The following is an 18,256-nucleotide window of genomic DNA, read 5'->3' as shown; positions in this document are numbered from 1 at the left end:
TTATGCCCAGATTTTTTCATTGTGCACACTGTGCCACTAATATATACCCAGAGAAGAAGTATAATGAGTTAAGTATTTGCAAAAGTAAATGTTGGTCACTCTGCATTATGTTGTAATACACTCTGTGTTATGGCTTTTTTTTTTTTTAATCACAATTTTCCTGGCTTACTATAAACATCTGTATATTGGACATTACCAGATACCATAATTCCATATATATATGATATATATGTCATATAGAGATATATAATTTCTTTGACATGTGTAGTATATTTTTTCCATATGAAATAATGAGTATTTATTATATACAACAATATTAGTATTTGTTGTCAGTATTTGTTACAGGGCAAGAATATTCTCAGCTGCAGAGCTGATCACACTCCACAATTTATGAAACGTAATTATTATTAGGCCCCAAAGCATTTCTTTTTAAATTTTACATGTTTATGTATTGTCTTATTTTCCTACCCACTCCAATTTCCATGCCTCTTACCTTGGGCGACCATTCTGTTTAATATGTTTGTTGTACATGGTCTCCTATGGGGTTGGGTAAAGAATTCATTGGAATGTACACCTGGAATCTTTGGGTCCTAACTCCCACCCACAGTAATGAACTTTCTTGTGGCATCTCATCCTCATCAACACTTCCACTGTCCAGCCTGGGATTATTGTTGGTCCAGAAGGTAGAAAGTGATATCTTCTTGTTTAAAATTACTTTTCTCTAAACATGGTGACTATAGTTAATAGCAATGTATTGTGTACTTGAAAATTGCTAAGAGAATAGATTTTAAGTGTTCTTACCACAAAAAATGGTATGTGGAGCTAATGTATGGTAACTAGCTCAGTTTAGCATTTCCAAAAATCTATACATATTTTGAAACATCATTTTGTACACTATAAATATATGTATTTTTATTTATCAATTAAAAACATCAAAATTAAAAACAGCTTTTCTCTGATTAATTTTGAATGACTTTAATATACTAAGTACTCTTCTGTGTTTCCTCTTTTTCAAATTGTATTTTCATACCCTCTATTTTCTTATTGGGGCTATTGTATTTGGGGAAATTTATTGAATTTGTTTGAATATTTCAGATATTGGTTTTAGAGATTACAAGTATCTTCCTCTGAGGTGCTCTCTCACTTTCCTTTTAAATACTGTCATTCTCCTATTATTTTTTTTTTCATGGTGTCCTTCAATGAACACAAATCCACGGTTTTGTTATAGTCAAATCTTTCAAGGGTTTTTTTCTTTGCCATTGGGTTTGTGCTCTGGAAGTTTTATTAATGCTCTCTCTTTCCTTGCCACCAGCCCCTAGGTCACAAAAATATTCTACATTTTCTTCTATTTATTTTCGTTTTATAGCTCACATTTAGGCCTTTAATTAATCTAGAATCTATCCTTGTTCATGGAGTTAAATGGGGATCTAATTTCAGTTTTCTCAATATTTATTAAACAAAGTGTCTCTCAATGAATGTGTAATCTATTATGTCTATTTGTCCGACACTAATTTTTTCTCTTCCATTGGCTAATTTGTTTTTGAAACATTACCACACTGTTTTTATTATGTCTCTAATACGTCTTAAAGTTAATGTTGTCTTGGTTATTTGTGAACCAATATAAATTTTAGATGATCAAGTTCCTTGAAAACAATCCAACCGGAATTTTAATTGGTATTGCATTGATTTTACAGGTCCTTACCTGAAGCCCAAGGCGATTTTTGGCTATTGGTGACCTTGTGACCGTTGGCAGTAGGTCAGATGTGGCACTCAGAATTAGGGGAAGGATTGGTGAATCCTTCACCAGAACATCTGGTGAAGCCGGCACTTCAAGGCACTCCTCAAGCCTGGAAATCCTCACCAATAGGTATGACTCATGGTTTCGTGAAAAGCTGCTGATCTCATTAGTTTCAGAAATGATTGCATGGCTGGGCAGGAACTCTCGGGTAGATGCAGCGCTGACTGGGTGCCCCCGGGAAGAACACCTCGCATTTCTCCTGAGGTGGTGAAATAGGCAGAAACTGGTTCCCATCCAAATCCTGGAAACCACCATGGATGAGGTCATGTCCACACATGTCAAGGCCTTTACAAGATAGCTATCTGCATAGTCCAGAAAAATCCCTTTTCCACTAAATATTCTAAATGATTGATGGAGAAACAAATTTTCCAATTACGTTAACTTTCAATGTTATTACTAAAGGAATATGTGCTACACCACATACACACACACACACACACACACACTCACACAATATTCAGATAAAAAGAAGGCCTAATTATTCTATATTCAGAAAAAAAAGAATTGACCTTTCTGAACAAACACAAAGATGAAAAAGGAAAATAAATCTTTCAAAACTTTAATTTTAGTTTTCCTTTTGGATTTTAAAATAATTGTGAAATATTTCAAACACAGAAAATATATAGAGTTTTTCTTTCTTTTTGGGAAACCAAGAGTTACAATGAAAGTTACAATTGGAGACCACAGGGTACCACAGCGCCCGTCCTATTCTGCTTCTCTTCTGAGAGATAACTATGCTCCTGAATACTCATGCTTATTTTATACTTTTACTATGTATGTATGCATCCCTAAACTGTAAATAGCAAAATTTTGCACATTTTAAGATTTTATCTGAATGATCCTGTGTCTATATTATTCTGCAATTTGTGTTTTATCAATATTAGTATTTGTTGTCTCTCAACTTCATTTTAAGTTATCCACATTCATTTTAAGTATTCCATTAAACATATTCCATTCCAGAAAATATATTGAAATTTATTTATTTCTATTGGTAGATATTTAAATCATTTCCAAATGGTTGATCCCAGGAAAACAGCTGCGATGGACATTATTACACGTTTCCTCATGCACAAGAGCTAGAGTTTCTCCAAAACACTATTTTGGAGAGAGTATGAGCATCTTCAGAGTTCTTAGATAATGCCAAATTGTTTTTCAAAGTAATAGTATTAATTTACCCTCCTACCAGCATATCCTTACCAACACTTGGCATTGCCAAACTTTTGAATTTTCATAAATTTAATGGATGTGAAATGGTATCTCATTAGTGTTATAATTTGCATTCTGCAGATATTAATGAGTTTGAGCACATTTTCATGTATTTATTGTCTTCTCAGGTTTTCTTTCCTGTGAATTGCCTGTTTATATACATAGCCCATTTTTTCATTGTATTGATTTTATTTTCTTATTGAATTGTAGGCTTTTTTTTTTTTAATTGTAGTCATTTTTAGAAACAGACTCTGGAGATGAAACTTTTCTAGTTATATATTTTGTAAGTATCTGTACCATAGATAGATTACCTGTTATTTTGACTGAGATATCTTTTGTTGTGCAGAAATTACTAATTTTGATGTATTTAACCTTAAATGTTTCCTCTATGACCTATACTCATGTTGTGTTTAAGAAATAAATATTTTCTATGCTGAGGTCATACATACATGCTTCTCAATTATAAAGTTTTACAGTTTTTGCTTTTCACATTTAGATTTTTAATTCATCCAGAACTTTTTTGTGTATGGTGCTAATTTTAGTTGTGCAGGGAGTTAATTTTAATTTCTGTCTTCTACATAAATAATCAACTGTCACAAACTTTCACTAAATAATCTATTTCATTCTGTTATACTTGAGGATACCATATTCATCTAGAGTGTATTTCCCCATATGGCTAGGTCTGTTTCTAGGCTCTCTATTTAGTTCTAATTATTCATTGATCTGTTCCTATGCCAGTTGCATATTTCATAAATTCCTCTAGCTTTTCATCTTCTATTCTTGGTCCTTTCTTCTCTTGCATGCTTTTTAGGATCAAATTGTGAAACTGAGTGAGAAACCCTACCAGTATTTTCTTTGGAATTGCATTGATTTTAACAATTTAATTTGGGAATAATTAATGTCTTTAAGATTTTCTGTCCTCTCATATATAACTATGGCAAATATCTTCATTTATCTAGATATTCTTTCTTTTCTTTTAATAATGTTTCATAATTTTCATCATGAAAGTTTCACATATTTTTTAGATTTATTCCTAAATGCTTTATATATTTTTGCAGTTTTGTAAATGGGATTTTTTTTCTATTCAATTTTTCTAATTGTTATTACTCATTTATGAGTAAACTATTAATTTTGACCTAATGTTCAAAAATCGTGCTATTTTATTAGTTCTCATATATTTTAAAATGACTTTCATGTTTTCTATGTAATCCAATCATATTTTCTGAAAATACAAACAGATTGGACTTCAATTTTTAAATTTATTTATTTTCTTGATTTGTGTGACTAGTTTAGGTATCCAAGACAGAGTTGAATAAGAGGGGTAATAAATAATCATGGTCTTGTTCCTGACTAGATGATACTTGTAAAGTGTTCCATTTTAAGTGTGATGTTTGCTACAGATGTTTGATAGATACTGCTTATTAATCTGAGGAAGTTTACTTCTACTCCTAGCTTAGTAAGAGGTTTTTATTTAAATCATAAATGAATGGAGAATTATATTGGGTGCTTTTTCTGTCCATATTGAGATAATATGTTGTTCTATCATTGCATCTAACAGTTTAGATCATAACTGATTTATTTCCTGATGTTGAACTATCCTTGTAGTCTTAATATAAACTATTTTTGGTCACAATCTATTATTGTCATTAAAATATTTTCAGATTTAATATTTATTCTCCTGTGTACTTATATCTAGTTTTTCCAGCACTATTTATTGAATAGGGTGTTCTTCCCCCCATGTTCTTGGTGTCTTTGTCAAAAATTAGTTGGCTGTAATTATGTGGATTTATTTCTGGATTCTCTATATTATTCCATTGGTCTATGTGTCTGTCTTTATACTCATGACATGCTGTTTTGGTTACCATAGCTTTGTAGTATATTTTGAAGTCAGATAGTATGATACCTCTAGCTTTATTCTTTTAGTTCAGGATTACTTTTTCTACTTGAGCTCTTTTACTTTTCTATAATTTTGGATTTTTTTTCCTATTTTTGTCACTAATTTTATTAGTATTTTAATAGAAGTTGCATTGAATCTGTCAACTGCTTTGGGTATTATGGCCATTTTAACAATATTAATTCCTCTGACCCATGAGCATGTTGTATCTCTTCATTTTTTGTGTGTCCTTTTCAATTTCTTTAGACAGTGTTTTGTAGTCTTACTACAAAAAGGATGTTTTACCTCCTTAAAATTATTCCTATGTATTTAAATTTTTTGTAGCTATTGTAAATGGAATTGCTGTCTTCATTTCTTTTGCACCTAGTTTGTTACTAGTGTATAGAAACTTCATTGATTTTTGTATGTTAATTTTGTATGCTGCAACTTTACTGAGTTTATCAGTTCTAGGAAGTTTTTGGTAGAACCTTTAGGTTTTTCTATATCATGTCATCTGCAAAATAGGACAATTTGACTTCATCTTTCTTGATTAAAATGCCTTTTATTTCTTTCTCTTGCCTGGTTGCTGTAGTTAGCACTTGTAACACAACGTTGAATAAGAGTGGTAAAAATGGGCATCCTTGTCTTATTCCACTTCTTAGAGAAAAGGCTTTCAGCTTTTCCCCATTCAGTATGATGTTAGCTGTGGGTTTATCATATATGGTCTTTATTATGTTGAAGTCTGTTTCTTCTATGCTTAGTTTGTTCAGAATTTTTATCATAAAAAGATGTTGATTTTATCAAATGCTTTTTCTGCATATATTGAAATTATCAATATAAAAAGTGGTTTTTATCCTTCATTCTGTTGATGTGATGTATCATGTTTATTGATGTAGGTCAAACAATCCTTTTATTCCTAGATAAATTCTACTTGATCATGGTGTGTTGTCTTTTTGATGTGATTATAGATTAAATTTTCTAGTATTTTGTTGAGGATTTTTGCATTTATGTTCATTAGGAATATTGGCCTGTAATTTTCCTTTTTTGGTTGTGTCCTTGTCTAGTTTTGGTACCAAGGTAATGCTGGCCTCATAGAATAAGTGTAAAATAATTTCCTCCTTTTCAATTTTCTGGAAGAGCTTGAGAAGAATTTGCATTAGTTCTTTATAAGTTTGGTAGATTTCAGCAGTAATGCCATCTAGACCAGGGTTCTTATTTGTTGAGAGAGTTTTTATTACTGATTCAATCTTATTCCCCATTATTGGTCTGTTTAGGCTTTCTGTTTCTTCCTGGTTAAATCTTGGTAGGTTGTATGTGTCCACTATTTATCCATTTCCTGTAGGTTTTTCAGTTTTGTTAGTGTAGAGTTATTTATAATAGTCTATGATGATCTTTTGTGTATTTGTGGTATTAGTTGCAATGTCTTCTTTTTCATTTCTGATTTTGTTTATTTGAGTCTTCTATTTTTCTTGGTGCCTTAGCTAGCAGTTTATCTTCTTAAAAAACAACTTCATGTTATTAATCTTTTCTATGTTTTTTAGTCTCTATTTCATTTTTCCTTTTGTCTTAGGTTCGAAGGTGGTACATATGCAGGTTTGTTACATAGGTAAATTGCATGTTACAGCGGTTTGATGTGCAGATTATTTTGTCACCCAGGTAATGAGCATAGTACCCAATAGGTAGTTTTTCAATGCTCACCCTCCTCCCACCTTCCGCCCTCAAGTAGGCTCTGGTGTCTATTGTTCCCTTCTTTGTGTTCATGTGTGTGCAACGTTTAACTCCCATTTACAAGTGAGAACATGCGGTGTTTGGTTTTCGGTTCCTGCATTACTTTGCTTAGCATAATGGCTTCTGGTTCTATGCACATTGCTGCAAAGGGCATGATTTTGTTCTTTTTTACGGCTGCATAGGATCCCATTGTATATATGTATCACATTTTATTTAATCAGTTCACTGTTGATGGGCATTTAGGTTGATTCCATGTCTTTGCTATTGTGAATAGTGCTGCAGTGAATATATGCGTGCATGTGTCTTTTTGGTAGAATGATTTCTATTCCTTTGGGTACATACATACCCAGCAACTTATTCTTTTTCATCCTCCTATTTTTCTTGTTTCATTTTCATTTTTGTTGCATAATTTTTTTTCTTCCTTGTAATTTATATTTTTAGTTATTTGAGAGTCTTAAGAAAATTCATTTGAAAGTCTTTGTCAGATTGCTGCATAACATTAATTTTATTTGGAGTGAATCTGTGTCCTGATTGTTGGTTTTGTTTGCTATCTTTGTTAGCATTTGATTTCTTTATGTGTAGTGAATTTTGATATAAAATAACATTGTGTGTGAGAGTTATTTATTTATTTATTTAGTGTTTTATTTTTATTCCTATTACCTCACACACAAACCTCTGTGTTTACACTGTTTTTTGTACTTTTGTGATTGTTTCTGCCTGGATTTCCTAAGCCTTACTATTTAGAATAAAGTTCTGTAATGGCATTTTGGAGCTCCTGCTCCTACCACAATTCAGGATATCACAGATAGAAGAACCCCCACTGTAGCAGACGCTATTGCCATTGGTGCCCCACTCAGCCGCTCTGGGTGTTGATTGCTAATAGATCACACTTGTATTCTTTTCTCAACGATTATCTTTGACTGACAGAAGCTTTTTTTTTGTTTTATTTTCTGAAGGATTCACAACTTCACTTTGGGAGTTGGCGTATGGCCAATGACTGACTGAAGCAAGAGTGTAAGAGCTTCTCCCTCCTTCTTTTGGACAGGACAATCTTTGACACACTTTAAATTTCAGAGCCCCCTGCGGGATCATGCTCTTCCTCAAATGATATGCCTAGCTGCTGCTTCTACACTGTTCTGCTTTCCTCACTCCATTATGGGTTTCTCCTGAAAGAACACTTTCAGTAAATTGATCACCTCATCTCAGAATTGCTTCTAGGGAAGTCAACCCAAGACAAAGCTAAGGTGGCTTGGTTTGTCTTTAGGTCACAAGTTCATGTCTGTTCTGTTTTAGACACACAGGTCAGCTTCCTTTCATATGAAAGGGACTGAGAGAGAAGTCTCTTTTTAAGCAATGATGCAGACAATACTGTCTTACATGAAACTTTTCTAATCTCCTTAGCTCACAGTGGTGGACTCTCAGCTGTTATATGGTGCTTCAGGACCCAGAGCTCAGCGCATCTTTGGCTTCAACTACTCTTATAACTTTACACTTATGTTCTTGGTAACTCTTGTTTCTTGACCTCAACTATACATTTTTAATTATTTATTTTTACATAAAACATTGTTCTAGGTTTGGATCAGACAGTTGCATCAAACCTGGCAAAGTCACTGAGATTTTTTTCTATTTGTACACGTTTATGAATTTTCTCTTCAACGAGATTATGTAGCACGCTACACTTTTTGTGGCCCAATATTTTCCTTTTGTTTTATTGTAAGTGTATGTCTCTCTCCCTTTTTTCTTTTTTTTTTTTTTTTGAGATGGAGTCTTGCACTGTCTCCTGGGCTGGAGCGCAATGGCGAGATCTCAGCTCAAGGCAACCTTTGCCTCCCAGGTTAAAGTGATTCTCCTGCCTCAGCCTCCCAAGTAGGTGGGATTACAGGTGCCCACCACCACATCCAGCTAAGTTTTTATATTTTTAGTACAGATGGGGTTTCACTATGTTGGCCAGGCTGGTCTTGTACTCCTGACATCGTGATCCACCTGCCTCGGCCTCCCAAAGTACTGGGATTACAGGCGTGAGCCACCACACCCAGCCTTGGTAAGTGTATTTCTGTGTCAATAGATGTATTTTCTGCAACATTATTTTCTTTTCCTGGGATAAATCACATGTAGTCATAATGTGCTGTCTTTTTTATTTACTATTGGATTTAATTTGCTAGAAATTTTTGGAGAATTTTTGAGTCTATGTGCATGAGGTATATTTATATGTTGCATTTTCTTTTCTTTTTGTAATATCTCTGTTTTCAGAATGAGGGTAATATTGACTTCATATAATGAATCAGGAGATATTTTCTACTCATCTTCTTCTGAAAGAGTGTTTATGATTGACATAATTTTTATTCTTAAATGTAGAATTTACCAACGAAACCATCTGGGCTCAGTATTTTCTTTGTGGAAATATATTAATTTATAAATTCAATTTATTAAATAGATAGAGGACTGTGAGGATTTAAAAATTTCTTCCTGAGGCATTTTTGATAATTTGTGTTTTTTTCAAGAAACTTATACTTTTTAATCTAAGCTTAAAAAATGTACTCAGGAATGGAAAACTAAACATCATATATTCTCACTTTTAAGTGGGAGCTAAGTTATGAGAGTGCTTAAGAATGATATAATGGACTATGTGGACTTGGGGGAAAGGGTGGGAGGGTAGTGAGGGATAAAAGACTACACATTGGGTGCAGTGTACACTGCTTAGATGATGGGTGCACCAAAATCTCAGAAATCACACCTAAATAACTTATCCATGTAACCAAACACCACCTGTTCTCCCAAAACTATTGAAATAATAATAAAAATAAAACTATATTTAAAATAGTCTGGGCACAGTGGCTCATGCCTGTAATCCCAGCACTTTGGGAGGCTGAGGTAGGTGTATCTCTTGGTCTCAGGAGTTCAAGACCAGCCTGAGCAACATGGTAAAACCTTGTCTCTACAAAAAAATATGAAAAGTTAACCAGGTTTGGTGGCATGCATCAGTGGTCCCAGCAGTTTGGGAGGATGAAGTAGGAGGGTTGCTTGAGCCCGGGAGGTGGAAATTGCAGTGAGCTAAGATTAGGCCACTGCACTCCATCCTGGGTGACAAAGTGAGACCCCATCTCAAAAAGAAAAAAAAAAAAACCCAAATATATAGATATAAAATATATATATTTATATATAATTTTTAAAAATCTTAAAAGATTAAATAAATCTATTAGTATACATTGGTTACTATATTTACTTGTTATCATTTAATATCTATAGGACTTGCAGTAATGTCTCATTTTGTATTCTTTTTATATACATTTTTGTGGGTACATAGTACGTGTATATATTTACAGGGTACATAAGATACTTTGATACGGGCATGTAATGTGTAATAATCACATTGTGGTAAATGGGGTATTTATCCTAATAAACACTTATCCTTTGTGTTACAAACAAACCAATTATAGTCTTTCAGTTATTTTAAAATGTACAATTAAATTATTATTGACTATCGTTCCCCTGATGTGCTATCAAATACTAGGTCTTATTCATTCTTTCTAACCACTTTTTTTTGTACCCACTGACCATCCCTACGTCTTTCCCCAGCCCCCATGACCCTTCCCAGACTTTGGTGACCATCCTTCTATTCTCTGCCTCCATGAGTTCAATTATTTTTTAGACCCCACAAATAAATGAGAACACGTAAAGTTTGTCTTACTGTGCTTGGCTTATTTCACTTAATGTAATGACTTCCAGTTCCACCCATGTTGCAAATGATAAGATCACATTTTTTTTTAATGGCTGAATAATACTGCATCGTGTATATGTACCACATTTTCTTTATCTATTCATCTGTTGATGGACACTTAGGTTGCTTCCAAATCTTGGCTACTATGAACAGTGTTTCTACACACACGGTCATGCAGTTATCCCTTCCCTATACTGATTTCCTTTCTTTGGGGCATATACTTAGCAGTGGGATTGCTGGATCATATGGCAGCTCTATTTTTAGATTTTCGAGGAACCTCCAAAGTGTTCTCCATAGTGGTAGTACTAAGTTCTCACCAACAGTATATAAGTGTTCTCTTTCCTCCACATCCTTGCCAGCATTTGTTATTGCCTGTCTTTTGAATATAAGCCATTTTAACTGAGATGAGATTATATCTCATTGTAGTTTTGGTTTGCATTTCTCTGATGATCAATGCTATTGAGCACCTTTTCCTATGCCTGCTTGCAATTGTATGTCTTCTTCTGAGAAATGTCTATTTATATTTTTTGCCCATTTTAATTATATTATTAGATTTTTCCCTGTAAAGTTGTTTGAGCCCTTTATATATTCTAGTTATTAATCTCTTATAAGATGGGCAGTTTGCAAATATTTTCTCCCATTCTGTGGATTGTCTTTTCACTTTGTTGATTGTTTACATTGCTGAGCAGAAGCTTTTCAACTTTATGTGATTCCGTTTGTTCATTTTTGCTTTGGTTGTCTGTACTTGTGGGTTATTACTCAATAAATTTTTGCCCAGAACAATGTCCTGGGGAGTTTTTCCAACGTTTTCTTGTAATAGTTTCATACTTTTAAGTCTTTGATCCATTTTGATTTGATTTTTGTACATGGCAAGAGATAGGGGTTGAGTTTCATTCTTCTGCATATGGATATCCAGTTTTCCCAGCACCATTTATTGAAGAGATTGTCTTTTCCCCAATGTATGTTTTTGGCACCTTTGTTGAAAATGAATTCACTGTAGGTGTATAAATTTATTTCTGGGTTCTCTACTCTGTTCCATTGGTCTATGTGTCTGTTTATATGACAGTACCATGCTGTTTTGGTTACCGTAGCTCTGTGGTTATAATTTGAAGTCAGGTAATGTGATTCCTCCATTTTTGTTCTTTTTGCTTAGGATAACTTTGGCTGTTTTGAGTATTTTGTGGTTACATATAAATTTTAGTATTTTTTTTTTCTATTTCTGTGAAGAATGTCATTGGTATTTTGGTAAAGACTGCATTGAATCTGTAGATTGCTTTTGGCACTATTGATGGCAGCAGTGGCCCATCTGGAGTGGCTGCTGCAAAAATACTGACTGCAGCAGAGGAGGTCTGGGGAGGGCTGTGTGCTCCGTGGAGCCCATGGGAGCCGGGAACAGGTGGGAACCCCACTCCCTTCCGAGTTGGTGGGGTGGGAACCCCGTGCTCCCAGGTGCAGCTGCAGCTGCCCAGCTATGGCTGCTGATCCAGGCATCCCTGTGGTCTTGGGGATGCAGAAAGCCCCCCTACACCCACAGTCTCGGAGGTGCCTGCTCCCGCTGCCTGGGCTCTCCCCACTCCTGGTGCCCACTCTGATTCCAGAGTAGAGTTGTGGCTGAGCCTGGGCGCTGTCATTACCTGGTTGGGCATGCCCGCACTCAGGCCGGTACTGACACACAAATCCCTGCTGCTGAAGCCTAGGGTAGCTGAGGGTGGCTTGGCTCAGGATTGCAGGTGCCCCTTAGCACGAACAGCTTGGGCATCATAAATGGTGGCAGGAGGCAGACAGGCTCCTGGGTGGAAACGGGCAGGTCCCCAGTGAAACCCCACCTTTAAGCCAGGGATGGCCTGAAGCCTGGGGGCCAGGCTACTAGTTCTGTGGACCAGCGTGAGAACTTATGGTGCTTTTTCCAGGCCCACCCATGGCCACCCATGGACCAATCAGCATGCACTTCCTCCCCTCTGAAACCCACAAAAACTCTGGATTCAGCCAGACTCGGGCAGATGACAAGATGATCTGCTTGTGGAGAGGAGCTACCCACTCTGGATCTCCTCTCTGCTGAGGGCTACACGCTCACTGGGAAGATCTGCCTGCAGATAGCAGCTACTCACTTTGGCTCTCCTGAGATCTGTACTGTCACTCAATAAAGCATCGCTTCACCTTGCTCACCCTCCAGTAGTACACATACCTCATTTTTCCTGGACATGGGACAAGAACTCAGGACCTGCCAAATGGCTGGGCTGAAGAAGCTGTAACACAAACAGTGCTGAAACACACCTGCCCCTCGTTTGCCACATTGCAGGCAACAAGAAGGAGAAAAGAGAGAAGGAGAGAAGCACTGTGGTCCTTTGGGGAGCCCAGACATAGGAGTTCCCTGAGCCAGGGCTGTGAGACCCTCTTTGGAATTCTGTGGTTCCTGGCATCTCCAGGCTTCTGGGTGCTGCCACATTTTCCAGTGCCCACAGTGGAAGCCACTTGCAGTATGTCTGGTCCAGTTGGAGGAAGGAGACAGTACTTATGCTGGTGCCTGGAGCTGCCTGCCCCACTGCAGCCAGTGTGCCTGGCTGTGTGCAGTGGCCAGACCCTGTACTCTCTGCTCACGCACCCCTCACCACACCATGCCTGGCTTACCCTTGGCAAGTATGGTATCCGGGCTGGTAAGGAAAGCCCAGCACAGTCTGCCAGGTCGAATGGGTGTAAGTCCGGTGGGCCCAAGCAAAACTTGGGCCAAGGTGCCACTGGCCACAGGTTTCCAGCTGGCAAAGCAACATCCTAAGGATCCTGTGACAGTATGGACATTTTAATAATGTTCATTCTTCCAATCAAAGAATATGAAATATCGTTCAAGTTTTTGGTGTCCTCTCTAATTTCTTCCGTTAGTGTTTTCTAGTTTTCATTGTAGAGATCTTTCAGTTTTTTTTTTTTTTTGGTTAATTCCTACTTATTTAATTTTATTTGTGGCTATTACAAATGGGATTACTTTTTAATTTCTTTTTCAGATTGTACACTGTTGGCATATAAAAATGCTACTGAATTTTGTATGTTGATTTTGTATCCTGCAACTTTATTAAGTTTGTTTATAAGTTCTAATGGGTTTTTGGTGGAGTCTTTAGGTTTTCCAAATATAAGATCATATAATCTGCAAATAAGGGTAATTTGACTTATTCCTTCCCAATTTGGATGCCTTTTACTTCTTTCTCTTGTCTGATTCCTCTAGCTAGGATTTCCAGTACTACACTGAATAACAGTGGTGAAAGTGGGCGTCCTTATTTGCTCCAGATCTTAGAGAAAAGACTTTTAGTTTTTTTTTTTCCCATTCACTATGATACTAGTTGATGGTCTGTCATATATGGCTTTCTATACCCAGTTTTTTCAGTATTTTTTAATCATGAAAGGATGTTGAATTTTATGAAATGCTTTCAGCATCAAATAAAAATGATTATATGGCTTTTGTCCTTCATCCTGTTGATATGATGTATCACACTGATTGATTTGCAAATGTTACACCATCCTTGCATCCATAGAATCAATCCCACTTGGTAATGATGAATGATCTTTGTAATATATTATTGAATTCAGTTTGCTAGTATTTTGTTAAGAATTTTTGCATTAATTTTTATCAGAGATGTTGGCCTGTAGTTTTCTTTTTTTTGAATATGTCTTTGTCTGATTTGGGTTTTAAGGTTATACTGGCCTCATAGAATGAGTTTGGAAGTATTCCCTCCTATTTTTCAAAATAATTTGAGTAGGATTGGTATTAGTTCTTCTTTACACGTTTGGTGGAATTCAGCAATTAAGCCATCAGGTCCCAGGTCTCTGCTGGCAGACATTTTATTAATGGCTTTGATCTTGTCAATTGTTGTTGGTCTGTTTAGGTTTTGGATTTCTTCATGGCTCAACCTGGGTAGGTTTTATGTGTCTAGGAATGTATCCATTTCCTCTAGGTTTTCCAATTTATTGACTAAGAATTATAGCAGCCACTAATAATCCTTTGAATTTCTGCATTATCAATAATATGTCACCTTTTAAAATACCTGTTTTTATTTAGGTCTTCTCTCTTATTTCTTTTGTTAGTCTATCTTAAGGTTTATGAATTATGTTCATCATTTCAAAAAACAAGCTTCATTTTATTGGTCTTTTGTATTGTTTCTTTCATTTCAATTTCATTTATTTCTGCTCTGATGTTTACTATTTCTTTTCTTCTACTAGTTTGGGGTTTGGTTTTATCTTGCTTTTCTAGTTCTCTAAGATGCATTGTTAGATTGTTTATTTGAAGTTTTTTTTTTTTTATGTAGGCACTTACAGCTGTAAAATTATTTGCTAGTACTGTTTTGCTGCATTCCATAGATTTTGGTACGTTGTGTTTCCATTATCATTTGTTTTAAGAAAATTTTCAGTTTTCTTCTTAGTTTCATCATTGACCCATCAGTCATTCAGGACCTCAGTGTTTAATTTCTATGTGGGTGTATAGTTTCCAAAATTTCTCTTGTTATTGATTTCTATTTTTATTCCATTGTGGTCAGAGAAGATGCTGGGTATTATTCTAATTTTCTGAATGTTTTAAAACTTGCTTTGTGACCTAATACATGGTCTTTCTTTGAGAATGAAACGTTTTCTGAGGAGATGAATGTGTATTCTGCAGCCAGTGGATAACATCATATGTGAAGATTAATTAGGTTCATTTTTTTCTATAGTGCAAATTAAGCAATGTTTCTTTGTTGAATTTCTGTCTGAGAGGTCTGTCCAGTGCTGAAGATGGGGTGCTGAAGTCTCCAGCTATTATTATATTGATGTCTTTCTCTCTGTTTAGCTTTAATAATATTTGCTTTATATATCTGGGTGCTACTGCATTGGATGCATATATATTTAAAATTGTTATATTCTCTTGCTGAATTGACCCCTTTATCATGTTATAATGACCTTGTCTCTTCTTACAGCTTTTCCTTGAAATTCATTTTGTGTGATATATAAGTATAGCTACTCCTGCTCTTTTCTTGGTTTCCTTTGGCATGAAGTATCTTTCCATCCTTTATCTGTAGTCTATGTATAGCTTTATAGGTGAAATGTTTTTCTTGTAGGCAACAGATCATTTGGTCTTGCTTTTTTATTCATCCAACTATTCCATGGTTTTTATTGAGAGTTTAGTCCATTTACATTCACTGTTGTTATTGAGAAGTAAAGACTTACTCTTGCCATTTTGTTATTTGTTTTCTGGTTGCTTTGTGGTCTTTTCCTTCCTCTCTTCTATCCTGCTTTCTTTTTAGTGAAGGTGATTTTCATTGGTGGTATGTTTTAATTTTTTGCTTCTTATTTTTTGAATATCCATTGTATGTCTTTTTATTTGAGGTTACTTTGAGGCTTGCAAATACTATCATACATTTTAAACTGATGACAAATTAACACTGATTGCATAAACAAACAAGCAAAAGGAACCTAATAAAAACTCTACACTTTAACTTTGTCCCCCCACTTTTTAACTTTTTGTCGTTTCTCTTTGTCTTATTGCACCATGTCTTGAAAAGTTGATCTAATTTTTATTTTTGATGGGTTTGTTGTGTAGTCTTTCTACTTAGGGTTTAGTTTACACACCACAATTACATTGTCATAATATTCTGTGTTTTTCCATGTGCTTACTATTACCAATAAGATTTGTACTTTCAGATTATTTATTGTTGTTCATTAATGTTCTTTTCTTTCAGATTGAGGAACTCCCTTTAGTATTTCTTGTAGGATAGGTCCAATGGTGATGAAATCTCTCAGCTTTTGTTTGTCTGGGAAAGTCTTTATTTCTCTTTCATGCTTGAAGGATATTTTTGCTGGATATACTATTCTAGGGTAAAATGTTTTTTGCTTCAGCACTTTAAATATGCCATGCCACTCTCTCCTGGCCTGTAAGGTTTCCACTGAGAAGTCTGCTGCCAGATGTATTAGAGCTCCATTGTATAATTTTTTTTCTTGATGCTTTTAGGAACCGTCCTTTATCCTTGACCTTTGGGAGTTTGATTTTTAAATGCCTTGAGGTAGTCTTCTTTGGGTTAAATCTGCTTGGTGTTCTATAACCTTCTTGTACTTGAATGTTGTTACCTTTCTCGAGGTTTGGAAAGTTCTCTGATAGTATTACTTTGAATAAACTTTCTACCCCTGTATATTTTTGTACCTCCTCTTTAAGACTAATCACTCTTAGATTTTCCATTTTGAGTCAATTTTCTAGATCTTGTAGGTATACTTCATTCCTTTTTCTTTTGTTTCCTCTGTATATTTTCAAATAGTCTGTCTTCAAGCTCACTCATTCTTCTGTTTGATCAATTCTTCTATTAGGAGACTCTGATGCATTCCTCAGGATGCCAATTGCATTTTTCAACTCTAGACTTTCTACTTGATTTCTTTTTCTTTATTTCAATTTCAATCTCTTTGTTAAATTTATTTGCTAGAATTTTGAATTTCTTTTCTGTGTTGTCTTGAATTTCTTTGAGTTTCCTCAAAATAGCTATTTTGAATACTCTTTCTGAAAGGTCACGTAGTTCTCTTTCTCCAGAATCGTTCCTTGGTGGCTTATTTAGTTCATTTGGTGAGGTCTTATTTTCCTGTATAGTCTTGATGCTTCTGGATGTTCATCAGTTTCTGTGCACTGAAGAGTCAGGTATTCACTTTAGTCTTTACAGTCTGGGCTTTTTTGTGCCCATCTTTCTTGGGAAGTCTTTCCAGGTATTCAGAGAGACTTGGTCCCCAAGCCTCAAATTGCTGTGGTTCTTGTAGACTTGTATAGGTACCACCTTGGTGGTTTTGGATAAGAGCAGGAAGAATTCTCTGGATTATCAGGCAGAGACTTTTGTTCTCTTCCCTTATTTTCTCTCAAACAAATGGAGTCTCTGTCTCTGTGTGCTAAGCCAGCTGGGGCTGGGGTGACACAAGAACCTTTGTGACCACCACCACTGGGGTTGTGCTGAGTCAGACCTAAAGCCAGTATAGCACTGAGTCTTGCCCAATGCCTGCTGTAATCACTACCTGGCTATGGCCTACGTTCACTCAAGGCCTTTGGGCCCTACAATCAGCAAGTGAGGAAGCCAGTCAGGTTTGTGTCCTTCCCTTCTGTCCAAGATAGGTCCAGAAATGCTGTTTAAGAGTCTAGGCCTGGACTCGGGAACCACAAGAACCTGCTTCGTGCTCTACCCCACTGTGGCTGAGCTGTTATCTGAAGTTCAAGACAAAGGCTCCTTTACTTTCACTCTGTTTTTCTCAAGCAGAAGGTCTTCCACCCTAGCCACCACAGCTGGGAATGTACTGGGTCACACCTGCAGCCAGCATGTCTCAGAGTCTCATCCAAGGCCCATGGTGTACTACTTTGGTACTGCTATTGGTTATTCAGGGCCCAAAGCCTGTTTAGTCAGCAGGTAATTAATTCTGTCAGGATTAGTCCTTCCTTTCAAGGTAGTGAGTTTCCTGCTGGCCCAGGGTGTGTCTAGAAATGTTGTCTGTGAACTAGGGCCTGGGATAGGGGCCTGATAACTCTGCCTGGTGCACTATCCTATTGTGGATGAACTAGTATCCAAGACACAAGACAAATACCTCTCTACTCTTCACTCTCCTCTCCTCAAGCAGAAGGAAGGAGTTACTATCATTTCTACAAGATGCACTGCTTGGGTTTTAGGGAGTGGTGTCACAAGCAACTCCCTTAGCTGTCCCAGCTGGTGTCTTCCTAGGTCACATGCTGCCTAGTCTACTGACTGTAAGTCCAGCCTTAGCACTAGGACTCACCTAGAAATTGCAGTACTTGTGACCTAGACTGCATTTCAAGTTTACCTAGAACCCAAGAGCACTTTAGCCTGCAGTGGCAAGTTTTGCTGAAACTCAGATTCCAACCACTGGGATGGGCAATTTCCCTCTGGCTGGGACTAGTCCACATGCTCCTTCTGTGGGTGGGTGCAAGCTGAACCAA

This window comes from Chlorocebus sabaeus, chromosome 1, assembly GCF_047675955.1.
Source record: "Chlorocebus sabaeus isolate Y175 chromosome 1, mChlSab1.0.hap1, whole genome shotgun sequence".
In the NCBI taxonomy this organism is placed as follows: domain Eukaryota; kingdom Metazoa; phylum Chordata; class Mammalia; order Primates; family Cercopithecidae; genus Chlorocebus; species Chlorocebus sabaeus.
The sequence above is the reverse complement of the archived record's forward strand: the minus strand, read 5'-3'. Positions refer to the sequence as shown.